The following is a 17437-nucleotide window of genomic DNA, read 5'->3' as shown; positions in this document are numbered from 1 at the left end:
TCAAGTAGTTCTGTGATCCCATGGAGCGTCCTTGCAGGTGGAAGTCCTCAGGTCCACAGATTACATTCATCGCAGACCAGGGGCGTCTTTGTTCTCTGCTCATCATTGGTACAGTGCCATGAATAGGCTGCACACCAGTAACAGAAATGTACATGGGAAGCAGAAGATCCGGACTGAGGTGCTTTGGTAGAGGTAAATGATGTGTGGTGACATCTCTGGAGCACCAATGCAGTGCTTAATTTGTAAAAATAATAAATGCCAGGGCCCTTTTTAGGACGCCACTGCAGCCTGCATCACCCATTGCCCCTACCAGCGCTGCCCATGGCAGTACCAACACAACTACTAACCATCACACTGGTACAAGTGTGACAATTCAGACAATTTCAGCCCACCCAAAAGTATAATAATGGCGCGAAAGGCTGGTATTATTCATTTTCAATGCAAATTGACTTGTTAAACCCGACTGTGGTGCTCCTTACAAAACTAAACAGACAGCGCCACCATGTGGTGGACTGTCACTAGTGCCAGTACTGACAATTGGGGGCGGAGCGCCGGAAACCACAGGCTCAAATTAAGCACTGACCAGATGTCATTGGTAGAAGTAGAGTGGTGTTACATCCCAGCACAGGAGCGGTAAGGGTCCTTGTGGGTAAGGACAGATGTGCATCGATAGAGGTGGGGTGGAGAGAAGTGAAAGCTCTGGAGGAGCAGAAGTCGTTGGTAGAGGTAGAAAGGTGTGAGATCACAATTCTGGAGTAGTAGGGGTCTTTCCAGAGCAGGAGTGAGATGCATTGGTAGAGGTAGGTTAGTGTGGTGGCTGTAAACTGACAGAGGAGCATGTATAGCGGTACATGTGGAAGGCAGTGTGGTGGGCTGGGCACACAAGTATCTTGGCAGAGCAGCTCTGTCCTGTGCAGGGATAGAACAGAAGCTAGCTGTGCTGGTTTGTGGGGTAGAATAGAGGTGCATTGGAAGAACTGTGCTGGGTCGTGGGGTATAATAGAGGTGCATTGAAAGAGCTGTGCAGGGTCGTAGGGTAGAACAGAGGTTGTTGCAGGGATTCTGCTCTGGAACAGAACTATGCTTGGAACCATAGAACATCAGTATGTTGGGACTGAGTCACCATACTACGTCTGTATCTATGAGTCCGAGTCCGACTAGCTATAGTGCCTCACTTGCCCTCCTAACCTTACCAGAGAAACAAGTGAATAGACACCCCAGAACACAACCCTCTCGACCCTCCCAGGGATCGCGGTAACAGTAAGCACCATTTCGCTCTCGCATTCGTCCACAATTAGATAACCAGGAGACACAAAGGAAGTTTCGAATATCTAGTCAAACTATCATACTCTGAAATGCAGTATACGTGCCACAATTAGAAAAAAAATTGCATACTAAAAATACTATTAGCATGGTTAATAATCCATATATCGTGAAAAGACCTGTCATTTTATAAGACAGAACAACCTAAACTCCCCTCCCCTGCTACCAAAGCTGGATGATTATATATAAAAATATCTCTGGGATTACTGTCAGACCCCGTATCTTAGCATTCACAGACGGCCGTTCTATATCCCAGCAGACGCACTGCTCTTGTCTCAGAACTCTCGTTCCATGTGTGTGTTTTTGGCTCATGCGCTCATCTATTTGATAGCACATGTGTGCACATAAATAACAGCTGCATTCTTGTGTTATGTCTAGGTGCTAGTGCCAGACCAGAAAGAATAACACGGGATGTTGTTTGACCTCATCTATGGTGTTCAGACTAAATCCCAGGAAAAAACAGAACGCAAAAACGTATGCAGGTTCCATATGAAAGTACAATGAAGCACAAAAGCAAACGTGGTTATATGGTGACCTGTGCAAAGGAAAATGAGGCCTGCAACGTGTACAGTTAGGCTAACATAGGGAAAGCTACAATGGACCATGCAGGAAACACACAACAAGGTGCATTGGGAGAGCAGTGCTGTGTCATGGGGTAGGACAGAGGTGCATTGGAAGAGCTGTGCTGGGTTGTGGGGTAGAATAGAGGTGCACTGGGTGAGCTGTGCTGGGTTGTGGGGTAGAATAGAGGTGCATTTGGAGAGCTGTGCTTTATCGCGGGATAGAACGGAGGTGCATTGGAAGAGCTGCCCTGTGTTGTTGGTTAGAATAGACGTGCACTGCGTGAGCTGTGCTGGGTCGTGGGTTAGAACAGAGGTGCACTGGGTGAGCTGTGCTGGGTCGTGGGGTAGAACAGAGCTGCACTGGGAGAGCTGTGCTGGGTCGTGTCGTGGGGTAGAAGAGAGGTAGATTCAGAGTGCTGTGCTGTTTCGTGGGGTAGAACTGAGGTGCACTCGGAGAGCTGTGCTGTTTCGTGGGGTAGAACTGAGGTGCACTCGGAGAGCTGTGCTGTTTCGTGGGGTAGAACTGAGGTGCACTCGGAGAGCTGTGCTGTTTCGTGGGGTAGAACAGAGGTGCACTCGGAGAGCTGTGCGGGTCGTGTGGTAGAACAGAGGTGCACTCGGAGAGCTGTGCTGGGTCGTGTGGTAGAACAGAGGTGGTGTGGGAGAGCTGCGCTGTGTCGTGGGGTAGAACTATTTTGAAACAAGCAGGAGTTCATTACCACCTATATGCCGATGACACACAAATATACTACAAAATCAAATTGCCCAGTGACGTCCGACACCTCAATGTCACGCTAACCAAGATCCAAACCTGGTTTAACGCAAACCACTTATAACTGAACCCGGACAAAACAGAATTAATACTGTTCACTCCGAAAAGTAACCACCAGCCAATTCAAGTCTGGCTCAAGGAGCTGGATGCTCTAAACTGCTCCCTCATCCTATCCGACTCAGTAAAGTCACTAGGCATTACCCTGGACAAGAACTTGTCAAGAACTCTGCAAAAAGTGTGCTTTATTCTCTAAAATACCTCAAGAAAATTAAACCTTTGTTTCCTCAAGATGATCTCAAGACAATTGTACAATCCCTAGTCCTTTCTAAACTGGAATAAGGAAACGCCATCCTAACAGGGTCACCAAAAACTCACCTAGCCCCACTAAGGTCAGTCCTTAACATGGCAGCCCGACTCATAACTGGTGTAAAAAAATTTGAACACATCTAACAACCCTCAACGCACTCAACTGGCTTCCCATGGAAGGTAGATGTATTTACAAGCTGGCCTGCATCACACACAAGGCCCTTCACACCCAATCCCCAAACTACCTAAACAGCAAACTGGTAAAAGCAGGAAAATCCAGAACTCTGAGACGCACCAACTCTCTTCTTCTCATCCCTCCGAAACTGAAAAAGAAAACAACCCAGTGCCGGTCCTTCTCTGGTAACGTACCCAGGATGTGGAACGCACTCCCTACTGACCTCAGATGCAACCCCTCCTTCTCTTGCTTTAAAAAGGACCTGAAACTCTTTTCCTCAACTAATACCAATTGCATGAGGTTGGGGTGGGGGACATCTTAGGGGGTCCGGGCTCTATGAAAAGCGCGAAACTCGGCGAGCGCGCCCTTAGGGCCCCGCCCCCTGGACCCGCGCCACACCCCCATAGTCCGGCCGAGTAGCCCGATTGTCTACCGGCCAGAGGAATTACTTCTGGGTCGGCCGTGATGTGAGTCCGGCTGGAGTAGGCATCAGAGGGGTGGGGCCAGAGGGGGCTATTTAGGCCCTGGGTCCACCTGTGCACTTCCTCTTTTTCCCACACCAGGCCCCAGGATCATTGGGGTTAAATAATCTCCCACCCACCCGACCATGAGATTGGGGGGTTTGGGGAAGGATCAGAGGGAGAGGGGCAGAAAAGAGGCCACAGAACATTGATTTGCAGAGTTAACGGGAGGCCTTCTTACATACACCCGAGGCCAGCACTGAGGGGAGAGAAGGTAAGGTCTCCGCAGGGAGAATGGGGACACCGGCTGGGGAGGCAAAGGCGCCAGGTCACACTAGCCTCCTTGGCAGCCTGGTGGTAGAGGGGTGGGCCCCAGAAATGGCGGATAGGAGATGCGATCCAGAGGGCCCCTTGGTGCTGGAGCAAGTAAATATTGCATAACCGGTGGTTATAAGCAGTAATAAAAATTGTAAATATTAAAAGTGTAAATATTGAATTTATAAATGTGAATTTTTATAAACGCATTTTGTCATCTATATGAATGTTGATTGTTATTAAACATGGCCGTTTTTACCCACACTCTTGGATTGGCAAGTTTTGATTGTGGGATTGCATGAGGTTGGGGCGGGGGACATCCTAGGGGATCCGGGCTCTAATGGTCTCCCCTCTCACTCTGGCCTTCAAGGATGGGGGTTTTCTGACTGTCAGCCACCTGTGTCCTTCTCCCCTCACTGGATACATAGGTATTATGTCTTTGCTTTTATCTTTATGCAGCCTCATGTCCTGCGATGTTATGCAATATTTTCCTTTGTGTATGTAAAGCGCTCTGATACCCACAGGTCTAGCTAGCGCTATATAAAACTTTATAAATGAATAAAGAACAGAGGGGCACTGGGAGAGCTGTGCTGTGTCGTGGGGTAGAAGAGAGCTCTACTGGGAGAGCTGTTCTGGGTAGTCTCGTGAGGTAGAAGAGAGGTGCACTGGGAGAGCTGTGCAGGGTTGTGGGGTAGAAGAGAGGTGCACTGGGAGAGCTGTGCAGGGTCGTGGGGTAGAACAGAGGTGCACTGGGAGAGCTGTGCTGTGTCGTGATGTAGAAGAGAGTTGCACTGGGAGAGCTGTGCTGGGTAGTGTCGTGAGGTAGGACAGAGGTGCACAGGGAGAGCTGTGCAGGGTCGTGGGGTAGAAGAGGGGTGCACTGGGAGAGCTGTGCAGGGTCGTGGGGTAGAACAGAGGTGCACTGGGACAGCTGTGCAGGGTCGTGGGGTAGAAGAGAGGTGCACTGGGAGAGCTGTGCAGGGTCGTGGGGTAGGACAGAGGTGCTCTGGGAGAGCTGTGCAGGGTCGTGGGGTAGAACATAGCTGGATTGGTGGAGCTGTGCTGTGTCGTGAGGTAGAAGAGAGTTGCACTGGGAGAGCTGTGCTGGGTAGTGTCGTGAGGTAGGACAGAGGTGCATTGGAAGAGCTGTGCTGTGTCCTGAGGTAGGACAGAGGTGCATTGGAAGAGCTGTGCAGGGTTGTGGGGTAGAACAGAGGTGCACTGGGAGAGCTGTGCTGGGTCGTGTGGTAGAAGAGAGCTGCACTGGGAGAGCTGTGCAGGGCCGTGGGGAAGAACAGAGGTGCACTGGGAGAGCTGTGCTGTGTCGTGAGGTAGGACAGAGGTGCATTGGAAGAGCTGTGCTGTGTCGTGAGGTAGGACAGAGGTGCATTGGAAGAGCTGTGCAGGGTCGTGGGGTAGAACAGAGGTGCACTGCGAGAGCTGTGCTGTGTCGTGAGGTAGGACAGAGGTGCATTGGAAGAGCTGTGCAGGGTCGTGGGGTAGAACAGAGGTGCACTGGGAGAGCTGTGCTGTGTCATGGGGTAGGAAAGAGGTGCATTGGAAGAGCTGTGCAGGGTCGTGGGGTAGAACAGATGTGTACTGGGAGAGCTGTGCTGGGTCGTGGGGTAGAAGAGAGCTGCACTGGGAGAGCTGTGCAGGGTCGTGGGGTAGAACAGGGGTGCTCTGGGAGAGCTGTGCAGGGTCGTGGGGTAGAACAGGGGTGCTCTGGGAGAGCTGTGCTGGGTTGTGGGTAGAACAGAGGTGCATTGGAAGAGCTGTGCAGGGTCGTGGGGTAGAACAGGGGTGCTCTGGGAGAGCTGTGCTGTGTCGTGGGGTAAGACATAGGTGCATTGGAAGAGCTGTGCAGGGTCATGGGGTAGGACAGAGGTGCTAAGGGAGAGCTGTGCAGGGTCGTGGGGTGGAACAGGGGTGCTCTAGGAGAGCTGTGCTGAGTCGTGGTGTAGAACAGGGGTGCTCTGGGAGAGCTGTGCTGGGTTGTGGGTAGAACAGGGGTGCTCTGGGAGAGCTGTGCAGGGTCGTGGGGTAGAATAGAGGTGCTCTGGGAGAGCTGTGCTGTGTCGTGGGGTAGAACAGGGGCGCATTTTGTCATGTTTATGAATGTTGATTGTTATTAAACATGGCCGTTTTTACCCACACTCTTGGATTGGCAAGTTTTGATTGTGGGATTGCATGAGGTTGGGGCGGGGGACATCCTAGGGGATCCGGGCTCTAATGGTCTCCCCACTCACTCTGACCTTCAAGGATGGGGGTTTTCTGACTGTCAGCCACCTGTGTCCTTCTCCCCTCACTGGATACATAAGTATTATGTCTTTGCTTTTATCTTTATGCAGCCTCATGTCCTGCGACGTTATGCAATCTTTTCCTTTGTGTATGTAAAGCGCTCTGATACCCACAGGTCTAGCTAGCGCTATATAAAACTTTATAAATGAATAAGGAACAGAGGGGCACTGGGAGAGCTGTGCTGTGTCGTGGGGTAGAAGAGAGCTGTACTGGGAGAGCTGTTCTGGGTAGTCTCGTGAGGTAGAAGAGAGGTGCACTGGGAGAGCTGTGCAGGGTCGTGGGGTAGAAGAGAGGTGCACTGGGAGAGCTGTGCAGGGTCGTGGGGTAGAAGAGAGTTGCACTTGGAGAGCTGTGCTGGGTAGTGTCGTGAGGTAGGACAGAGGTGCACTGGGAGAGCTGTGCAGGGTCGTGGGGTAGAACAGAGGTGCACTGGGAGAGCTGTGCTGTGTCGTGAGGTAGGACAGAGGTGCATTGGAAGAGCTGTGCAGAGTCGTGGGGTAGAACAGAGGTGCGCTGGGACAGCTGTGCTGGGTAGTGGGGTAGAAGAGAGGTGCACTGGGAGAGCTGTGCAGAGTCGTGGGGTAGGACAGAGGTGCTCTGGGAGAGCTGTGCAGGGTCGTGGGGTAGAACATAGCTGGATTGGTGGAGCTGTGTTGTGTCGTGAGGTAGAGAGTTGCACTGGGAGAGCTGTGCTGTGTCGTGAGGTAGGACAGAGGTGCATTGGAAGAGCTGTGCTGTGTCGTGAGGTAGGACAGAGGTGCATTGGAAGAGCTGTGCAGGGTCGTGGGGTAGAACAGAGGTGCACTGGGAGAGCTGTGCTGGGTTGTGTGGTACAAGAGAGCTGCACTGGGAGAGCCGTGCAGGGTCGTGGGGTAGAACAGAGGTGCACTGGGAGAGCTGTGCTGTGTCGTGAGGTAGGACAGAGGTGCATTGGAAGAGCTGTGCAGGGTCGTGGGGTAGAACAGAGGTTTACTGGGAGAGCTGTGCTGGGTTGTGGGGTAGAAGAGAGGTGCACTGGGAGAGCTGTGCAGGGTCGTGGGGTAGAACAGGGGTGCTCTGGGAGAGCTGTGCGGGGTCGTGGGGTTGAACAGGGGTGCTCTGGGAGAGCTGTGCTGGGTTGTGGGTAGAACAGAGGTGCATTGGAAGAGCTGTGCAGGGTCGTGGGGTAGAACAGGGGTTCTCTGGGAGAGCTGTGCTGTGTCGTGGGGTAAGACAGAGGTGCATTGGAAGAGCTGTGCAGGGTCGTGGGGTAGGACAGAGGTGCTCTGGGAGAGCTGTGCTGGGTCGTGGTGTAGAACAGGGGTGCTCTGGGAGAGCTGTGCTGGGTTGTGGGTAGAACAGGGGTGCTCTGGAAGAGCTGTGCAGGGTCGTGGGGTAGAACAGGGGTGCTCTGGGAGAGCTGTGCTGGGTTGTGGGTAGAACAGAGGTGCATTGGAAGAGCTGTGCAGGGTCGTGGGGTAGAACAGGGGTGCTCTGGGAGAGCTGTGCTGTGTCGTGGGGTAAGACATAGGTGCATTGGAAGAGCTGTGCTGGGTCATGGGGTAGGACAGAGGTGCTCTGGGAGAGCTGTGCAGGGTCGTGGGGTGGAACAGGGGTGCTCTAGGAGAGCTGTGCTGAGTCGTGGTGTAGAACAGGGGTGCTCTGGGAGAGCTGTGCTGGGTTGTGGGTAGAACAGGGGTGCTCTGGGAGAGCTGTGCAGGGTCGTGGGGTAGAATAGAGGTGCTCTGGGAGAGCTGTGCTGTGTCGTGGGGTAGAACAGGGGCGCATTTTGTCATGTTTATGAATGTTGATTGTTATTAAACATGGCCGTTTTTACCCACACTCTTGGATTGGCAAGTTTTGATTGTGGGATTGCATGAGGTTGGGGCGGGGGACATCCTAGGGTATCCGGGCTCTAATGGTCTCCCCACTCACTCTGACCTTCAAGGATGGTGGTTTTCTGACTGTCAGCCACCTGTGTCCTTCTCCCCTCACTGGATACATAGGTATTATGTCTTTGCTTTTATCTTTATGCAGCCTCATGTCCTGCGATGTTATGCAATATTTTCCTTTGTGTATGTAAAGCGCTCTGATACCCACAGGTCTGGCTAGCGCTATATAAAACTTTATAAATGAATAAAGAACAGAGGGGCACTGGGAGAGCTGTGCTGTGTCGTGGGGTAGAAGAGAGCTGTACTGGGAGAGCTGTTCTGGGTAGTTTCGTGAGGTAGAAGAGAGGTGCACTGGGAGAGCTGTGCAGGGTCGTGGGGTAGAAGAGAGGTGCACTGGGAGAGCTGTGCAGGGTCGTGGGGTAGAACAGAGGTGCACTGGGACAGCTGTGCAGGGTCGTGGGGTAGGACAGAGGTGCTCTGGGAGAGCTGTGCAGGGCCGTGGGGTAGAACATAGCTGGATTGGTGGAGCTGTGCTGTGTCGTGAGGTAGAAGAGAGTTGCACTGGGAGAGCTGTGCTGGGTAGTGTTGTGAGGTAGGACAGAGGTGCATTGGAAGAGCTGTGCAGGGTCGTGGGGTAGAACAGAGGTGCACTGGGAGAGCTGTCCTGGGTCGTGTGGTAGAAGAGAGCTGCACTGGGAGAGCTGTGCAGGGTCGTGGGGTAGAACAGAGGTGCACTGGGAGAGCTGTGCTGTGTCGTGAGGTAGGACAGAGGTGCATTGGAAGAGCTGTGCAGGGTCGTGGGGTAGAACAGAGGTGCACTGGGAGAGCTGTGCTAGGTCGTGGGGTAGAAGAGAGCTGCACTGGGAGAGCTGTGCAGGGTCGTGGGGTAGAACAGGGGTGCTCTGGGAGAGCTGTGCTGGGTTGTGGGTAGAACAGAGGTGCATTGGAAGAGCTGTGCAGGGTCGTGGGGTAGAACAGGGGTGCTCTGGGAGAGCTGTGCTGTGTCGTGGGGTAAGACAAAGGTGCATTGGAAGAGCTGTGCAGGGTCGTGGGGTAGGACAGAGGTGCTCTGGGAGAGCTGTGCAGGGTCGTGGGGTAGAACAGGGGTGCTCTAGGAGAGCTGTGCTGGGTCGTGGGGTAGAACAGGGGTGCTCTGGGAGAGCTGTGCAGGGTCGTGGGGTAGAACAGGGGTGCTCTGGGAGAGCTGTGCAGGGTCGTGAGGTAGAACAGAGGTGCACTGGGAGAGCTGTGCAGGGTCGTGGGGTAGAACAGGGGTGCTCTGGGAGAGCTGTGCAGGGTCGTGGGGTAGAACAGGGGTGCTCTGGGAGAGCTGTGCAGGGTCGTGAGGTAGAACAGAGGTGCACTGGGAGAGCTGTGCAGGGTCGTGGGGTAGAACAGGGGTGCTCTGGGAGAGCTGTGCTGGGTTGTGGGTAGAACAGAGGTGCATTGGAAGAGCTGTGCAGGGTCGTGGGGTAGAACAGGGGTGCTCTGGGAGAGCTGTGCTGTGTCGTGGGGTAAGACAAAGGTGCATTGGAAGAGCTGTGCAGGGTCGTGGGGTAGGACAGAGGTGCTCTGGGAGAGCTGTGCAGGGTCGTGGGGTAGAACAGGGGTGCTCTAGGAGAGCTGTGCTGGGTCGTGGGGTAGAACAGGGGTGCTCTGGGAGAGCTGTGCAGGGTCGTGGGGTAGAACAGGGGTGCTCTGGGAGAGCTGTGCAGGGTCGTGAGGTAGAACAGAGGTGCACTGGGAGAGCTGTGCAGGGTCGTGGGGTAGAACAGGGGTGCTCTGGGAGAGCTGTGCAGGGTCGTGGGGTAGAACAGGGGTGCTCTGGGAGAGCTGTGCAGGGTCGTGGGGTAGAACAGGGGTGATCTGGGAGAGCTGTGCAGGGTCGTGGGGTAGAACAGGGGTGCTCTGGGAGAGCTGTGCAGGGTCGTGAGGTAGAACAGAGGTGCACTGGGAGAGCTGTGCAGGGTCGTGGGGTAGAACAGGGGTGCTCTGGGAGAGCTGTGCTGGGTTGAGGGTAGAACAGAGGTGCATTGGAAGAGCTGTGCAGGGTCGTGGGGTAGAACAGGGGGCTCTGGGAGAGCTGTGCTGTGTCGTGGGGTAAGACAAAGGTGCATTGGAAGAGCTGTGCAGGGTCGTGGGGTAGGACAGAGGTGCTCTGGGAGAGCTGTGCAGGGTCGTGGGGTAGAACAGGGGTGCTCTAGGAGAGCTGTGCTGGGTCGTGGGGTAGAACAGGGGTGCTCTGGGAGAGCTGTGCAGGGTCGTGGGGTAGAACAGGGGTGCTCTGGGAGAGCTGTGCAGGGTCGTGAGGTAGAACAGAGGTGCACTGGGAGAGCTGTGCAGGGTCGTGGGGTAGAACAGGGGTGCTCTGGGAGAGCTGTGCAGGGTCGTGGGGTAGAACAGGGGTGCTCTGGGAGAGCTGTGCTGGGTCGTGGGGTAGAACAGGGGTGCTCTGGGAGAGCTGTGCAGGGTCGTGGGGTAGAACAGGGGTGCTCTGGGAGAGCTGTGCAGGGTCGTGAGGTAGAACAGAGGTGCACTGGGAGAGCTGTGCAGGGTCGTGGGGTAGAACAGGGGTGCTCTGGGAGAGCTGTGCACGGTCGTGGGGTAGAACAGGGGTGCTCTGGGAGAGCTGTGCAGGGTCGTGGGGTAGAACAGGGGTGCTCTGGGAGAGCTGTGCAGGGTCGTGAAGTAGAACAGAGGTGCACTGGGAGAGCTGTGCAGGGTCGTGGGGTAGAACAGGGGTGCTCTGGGAGAGCTGTGCAGGGTCGTGGGGTAGAACAGAGGTGCACTGGGAGAGCTGTGCAGGGTCGTGGGTAGAACAGAGCTGGATTGGTGGAGCTGTGCTGTGTCGTGAGGTAGAACAGAGCTGCTCTGGAAGAGCTGTGCAGGTCTGAGGGGGGGGGGGGCGGGCCGGAAGGAGGTGCCGCTCTTTGTTGCAGTTTCCTCCTTCCGGTGAACGGTGTGGTGTTATTTTCACAAGAGGGTTATTTGTCTCCTCTGGCGGTTGTTTCTGCCGCGTGGACCCCAGGGGACGGCACTTACATTACAGAAGGGATTGGACCCGTGTGACAAGTCACGGCTAAACAATTCATTCCTTAGTGTGAGAAACCCGCCGACATCTGCGCGCGCTTCCTCGGGGCCTCCATGTGCAGAGGAACGACCCTGGCGGCTGTCAGCAGATAAGATGTGTGAGGGTCACGGGTCTCATACGTGCATCCACCGCTCTCCGTGCACGGCGACACCCTGCACACTTACACCTCTATAGGTGCCCTCATCATACTTCTCTCTGAACACCGGTGACATCCCTGCACACTTACAGCTCTATAGGTGCCCTGATACCCCTCTGCGTGCACCGACGACATCCCTGCACACTTACAGCTCTATAGATGCCCTGATACCCCTTTCTGTGCACCGATGACATCCTTGCACACTTACAGCTCTATAGGTGCCGTGATACCCCTTTATGTGCACCGTTGACATCCCTGCACACTTACAGCTCTATATAGGTGCCCTGATACCCCTTTCTGTGCACCGTTGACATCCCTGCACACTTACAGCTCTATAGGTGCCGTGATACCCCTTTATGTGCACCGTTGACATTCCTGCCCACTTACAGCTCTATAGGTGCCGTGATACCCCTTTATGTGCACCGTTGACATCCCTGCACACTTACAGCTCTATATAGGTGCCCTGATACCCCTTTCTGTGCACCGTTGACATCCCTGCACACATACAGCTCTATATAGGTGCCCTGATACCCCTTTCTGTGCACCGTTGACATCCCTGCACAGTTACAGCTCTATAGGTGCCCTGATACCCCTTTATGTGCACCGTTGACATCCCTGCACACTTACAGCTCTATATAGGTGCCCTGATACCCCTTTCTGTGCACCGTTGACATCCCTGCACACTTACAGCTCTATATAGGTGCCCTGATACCCCTTTCTGTGCACCGTTGACATCCCTGCACAGTTACAGCTCTATAGGTGCCCTGATACCCCTCTGCGTGCACCGACGACACCCTGCAGATTTACATCTCCACTGGTGCCCTGTCTCCTCTCTCCATGCACTGGTGACACCCTACAGCCATACATACCCATCGGTGCCACGTGCCCCCGCTCCTTTCACCGATGACACCCTACAGTCTTACCTCTCCAGTGCTCCCCTTTAACACCTCTCCATGGACCGACGCCCCCCCTACTACCAAGCATTTCCAATAATTCTCTGTGCCCATCTCCTTTCACTGGTGACACCCACATCTCCACCAGTGCCTGTGCCCCCTCTGTGTTACCCGTAACACTGCGGCCCTGTATGGTCATGTGTGCCATGCGCCCTCTTTGAAGCCATCGGTGACATCCTACAGCCATACATCTGCACTAGAACCTCTGTTCTGTGCACGTATTACCTTGCATTACTGTGTTGTGTTCTAGTATTTGTATAGCAGTACTACCCCTGTGTGGGCTGGTGAAGCGCTTGTCTACGTGGGTAGAACATTACACCTTGTGTCTGTGTGGCCGGAAGAGTCTTGTCTTTGCGTTGAGCCTCTGTGGGAAGTGTTTCCATGTTGTCCATGATGGAGCCGAAGGGCAGTTGTCTTGTCATGTGACGTAGCGCTTTGCTTAATGATGGAAGAGGAAGTGTAAGACAGGCGCACATTTTTAAATATGTGTTATGCCAGCAACTCTAATGGGCTCTGCAAGTCCCTTTTTTTGATCCGATTTCAGATGTTGGCTGTGGCTCGCGGTTGTCCGCTGGGTACTTATGGATCTGCTGGAGGGACGCGGTGTTGCTAAGGAGGGAGGGTTGTGTCGGAAGCTGGCTCTGTATATACTATACAAAAGCAAGGTACTGGGTGCGACACTAGGACGGATGGGCACTTTCCTACAGTTGGGATCAGAGATCTGCCCAGTGAACGGGTTACTCCGTTACAACGGTGACAGAGATCCTGTCTGCTGAAATAAAAATTCCATAGGATATAATGGGATTTATATTTCTGCAGACAGGATATCCTTCACCATTGTGGCGGAGTAACCCGTCCCTCGAGATTTAAATCAGGCCTTGTGTTATAGTCTCCCTGTTTGTAATTGTCATTATATGATGTCAACTTTATAGAGTTGCCAAGATGGACTCCGTTATTGTCAGTGTTTTTTCACAATTGCATGTCAACGCTAAGAGTATGTGACTATTTGGGACCTGTAGGGTGTCCCATCCAACAGACAGCAGGTACCACCGGTCCTTTCATATATTGTGCAAACGTCCTATTGGTGATGAGGCATCAGGTAGCGAGATCAGTTAATTATCTAATGTATTATATTATACGGTGCCATGGAGTATATCAAATTCAGGTGCGGCCGGCACTGATCGGAGGTAGGGGGGCGGGAAACGGGGGAAACGGGGGAAGTGGCTAAGAAAAATTAAATAAAAAACGTACCAAAACGTACCTTTTTGCCGCTTTCTTGCCCATTTCTTCTCCGTAGTCCTCCGTCGCTCGATATCGGCCACGGGAAGCATACCCAGGCTCCCAGTCAGCCAAGCACAACGCTGCCTTAGCAGCGTTGTGATTGGTCTGAGCGCCATTTTTTGGTGCTCAGATGCTGACTGGAGGCCTGTGCATGTTCTCCACGTAGGCTGCTATGCAGCCTGCATGGAGAACATGTAAGTGTGCATGACTGTTTTGGGTGGCCCAAGAGGGCTGTCTAAGCAGTCATTGCACACTTTAGGAGGGTGCAACCACTCCTCCCCTGCCCCCGCCCCTCGCGCAAAGCTGTGGGCAGAAGTAGGAGAAAATAAAAAGATAATAACGCAAGATATTATTATTTTATTTTCTCTGTCTTTCTCTGCAAAAAAGCAGTGTGGGCGACGCTCCTCCGCCTTAGAGGAGGGGCCGCCACTGATCACATTGATAATGGAAAGGCCACCGTAAAGACTAGGTTATCTCTTCTCCTTCGTGGAGGTGGAAGGTTGGGTAGACATAGTGTTGGACAGGCCTCGCAGACGGCTTGCTCCCTCCCCGCTCGACAGGGCCCGAACTCCGGCCCACCTGGCATATCCCCGCGGCAAGCACCTGTACTCCGTCTCCCGACGGACCCTCTGCCCTCGGACCCCTACTCATCACGGGGTCCAGCCCCACCGGCTTCCCCGGCCGGGTCAAGCCGCCATCTTGGGCCCTGCACCACGCGGCCGCATGGCCTCCCCTCGACCCTAACCCCGGGCCTGGCCGGCCCCGACATCCCGGCACCACCATCCACCCAGGAGGTGAGCGGACCACTTGGCAGGTCAATGGGAGAACGAGGTGTCAAGGGCTCTTCCCCCCGCCAGGTGCCGATCGCCTCCAGCTCCCCCAGGCGCTGGCTCCACCCCCTGCTGGGTGTCTGGACACCTTCATCCCGGACCCTCCGACCTCCAAGTGCGAGGGCCCGGACATCAAAGGGCACCAGCCCTATAACTGAGGCAGCTCCGGAGCAGGAAGGCAGTTGTATCCTGGAGTCGAGAGACACCGAGTGAACTCAACCCTGACGGTCTACTGGCGCTGCCGTAGCCGCTCTTGTGAACCATCGTCCTGCCTGCTGGCGCTGCCGCGGCCTTCTGCAACCTTCATCTTCCTGGGACCTGCTGGCGCTGCCGCGGCCCGTTGTAACGACCATCCTCACCGGGACCTGCTGGCGCTGCCGCGGACCGTTCATCTTCCTGGGACCTGCTGGCGCTGCCGCGGCCCGTTGTAACGACCATCCTCACCGGGACCTGCTGGCGCTGCCGCGGACCGTACATCTTCCGGGGACCTGCTGGCGCTGCCGCGGCCCGTTGTATCGACCTCCCGCACCGGGACCTGCTGGCGCTGCCGCGGTCCGTACCACCTAACCACCAAGCTCGAGGATTGTGAGCTCATCATCATCTCATCCGAACTACCTGATTGGTAAATAGACTGACCCGCTACCCCCTTCCCTACCTTACGAGACTCTAATCGAGGGGACCCCTGAGTCCAGACCTCCTTGTACCATTCCACCGTATCGTAAATAAGTACCTATAAAGAACACTGAACCTTATCCGTGTGTGATATCTGTCTGTGGGGGGGAAGTTACTTGTCTGTACGATCGCTGGAGACGGCTCTCCCCGGAGACCTCTCCCCCTGACCCCGGCCGGCCCTCCCGGTCCGTCTACCTTTTCTAACATTGGTGGCCAGCGGCGCGATCCGAATCAACGCGTAATCGTACAGAAGGTAGCTCACCCCACGACATAAGCACGATGTCGACCAAAGATAGCAGCTCCACCGAGAAATTCCAAATGGAGAAATTAGAAGAATACAACCACCGCGAACTGAGACAATTTTGCATCGAACTTGGCATTGCTACCACCGGCCTGAGTACCAAGGATGATCTAAAGCGCGCTCTGGAGTCATGGACAGAAACGGGGGTCACAGGACCCTCCGACCAAAACAGCGTCACACCAGACCAAACCAGCGTCACATCAGAGGGGAACGCCACGGCTCCCGAGGAGCGGGGAACGGGCCTCCCGCAGGAGGAGATCCGAGAAAGAGACAGAGTCAGATTACACGAGTTGGAGATGGCACGACTCAAGATGGATGGGGAACTCAAGTTAGCTGAACAGAAACTCAACCTCGAGCATATGCGGCTTCGAGAGGAACGAGAAGAAAAGCAGAGACAGAGAGAGCTGGAAGAGAAAAAAATAACACTCGAGCACGAGCGCCGACTAGCGGAAATAGAACTGCGCAAACAAAATAAGGAACTGGGGGTGCCTGAGCGACCACACACCCCGGGGCCAAGTGAGAAAAAAGTTCACATCCCCAAGGATGTTGTCCGCGAATATGTCCGAGAAGACGACATACAACAGTGGTTTAAAGCCTATGAGATCGCAATGACCTCCCACCGGATCGACCGGAGTGATTGGGGAGCCGGACTTTGGGGGAGATTTATCAACGAGGGTCGCGATGCCCTGCTGCAGCTCCCCGATCACCAAATGTCGTCCTACGACCACATGAAGGCTGCCCTCCTCACCCGCTACGGCCTCACGCCCGAGATGTACCGCCAGAGGTTCAGGGATTGCACCAGGATCCCAGGTACAACTTGGGTAGAATACGTGAACTATTTCAGCCGGGCATTCGAAGGTTGGATCAAGGGAAGTCAGGTCACCACCTACGAACAACTCTTCAACCTTATGGTATGGGAGCACCTGTCAAACAACTGTTTCGTCGAGCTCAGGCAGCACCTACTCGACAGTAAGCTGACTGACCCCCGGCAGCTCGCCGCCGAAGCTGACCGGTGGGAAAGCACCCGAGTGGGCCGGAGAGGGCCCCACGACCAGAACAGAGGCAACCAAGGCCAGCACCGTCCTCGGGGAGGAGGAGGGGGCCAGGGGCGAGGGAGAGACGCCTTACCAGCAACACCCGTGGCCAGCACCCCGCCTCCGGCCGGCCGGGGCAACCCCCCGTTGCGGCCTGGGTACCGAGCCAACGTCACGTGCCACCGGTGCCAGCGACTAGGCCACTACGCCAATGACCCGAACTGCCCGCTAAATCAAACACCCAAGCCCCGCCAGGTAGCGGCCGCTGCCCTAGGGGAAGAGCAATCATCGGAGGGACCCGAAGAGTACGAGCCGGCCCAGCAAGGGTGGGAACCGGCCGCCATGGTCCTGGCATGCCTAGGGGGAAGAGACATGGTTCCGCGGGCTCCCCTACCCGCCAACACCAGAAAATACGGTCAGTGGGTGACCATTAATGGACAGAGAGCCGAGGCCTTGCGTGACACCGGCGCCAGCGTGACGGCCGTCCGCTGTCATCTGGTGAAGCCCGAGCAGATCCTGCCGAACATTCTCTGCCCCGTCCGCTCGGCAGATAACTCTGAGAGTATGTGTAAGATGGCCTGCGTCCCGTTTGAATGGGGAGGGGTCTCCGGCCTACTGAAGGTGACGGTCCGGGACGATGCCCCCGTGGACTGCCTCCTGGGGAATGACCTCGAGAGTTCCCCGTGGGCCACCGTCGAGAAAAGAGAGCACCTGGGGATGCTGGGCCTCCCGGACTGGGCCTGCATATCCACCCGATCCATGGCCGCCCGTGCCACCCCCCGATCAGAAGAAACCGAATGGCCAGCACCTCCGCCCCCGGTTGCCCCCGTAGAGGACAACGGCGAGTCCGACCTCCCGGACCCGACTATCGAAGAAGACGCGCAACACCAGGACCTTCCGGATCTGGCTCAGTGGCGTCAAGAGGGGGGGCCCACCCAAGAACAGTTCCGCCAGGAACAAAAGACCTGTCCCTCCCTCGAGGGACTCCGCCAACAAGCCAATACCCAAAACGCCGGGGACACCACCGGAACCCACTGGGTCTACTGGGACAA

General features: G+C 55.1%; 1 protein-coding gene across 2 annotated transcripts in view; it reads left to right on the top strand.

The window, feature by feature from the left end:
* TIPE1 (TNF alpha induced protein 8 like 1) overlaps nucleotides 1-17437 on the top strand; it is a 315379-nt gene that overhangs the window by 197594 nt on the left and 100348 nt on the right. The gene's annotated exons all lie outside the window — the stretch shown is intronic.

The sequence above is a fragment of the Triturus cristatus genome, chromosome 12 (genome assembly GCF_964204655.1).
Source record: "Triturus cristatus chromosome 12, aTriCri1.1, whole genome shotgun sequence".
In the NCBI taxonomy this organism is placed as follows: Eukaryota; Metazoa; Chordata; class Amphibia; order Caudata; family Salamandridae; genus Triturus; species Triturus cristatus.
The sequence above is the reverse complement of the archived record's forward strand: the minus strand, read 5'-3'. Positions and strand labels throughout refer to the sequence as shown.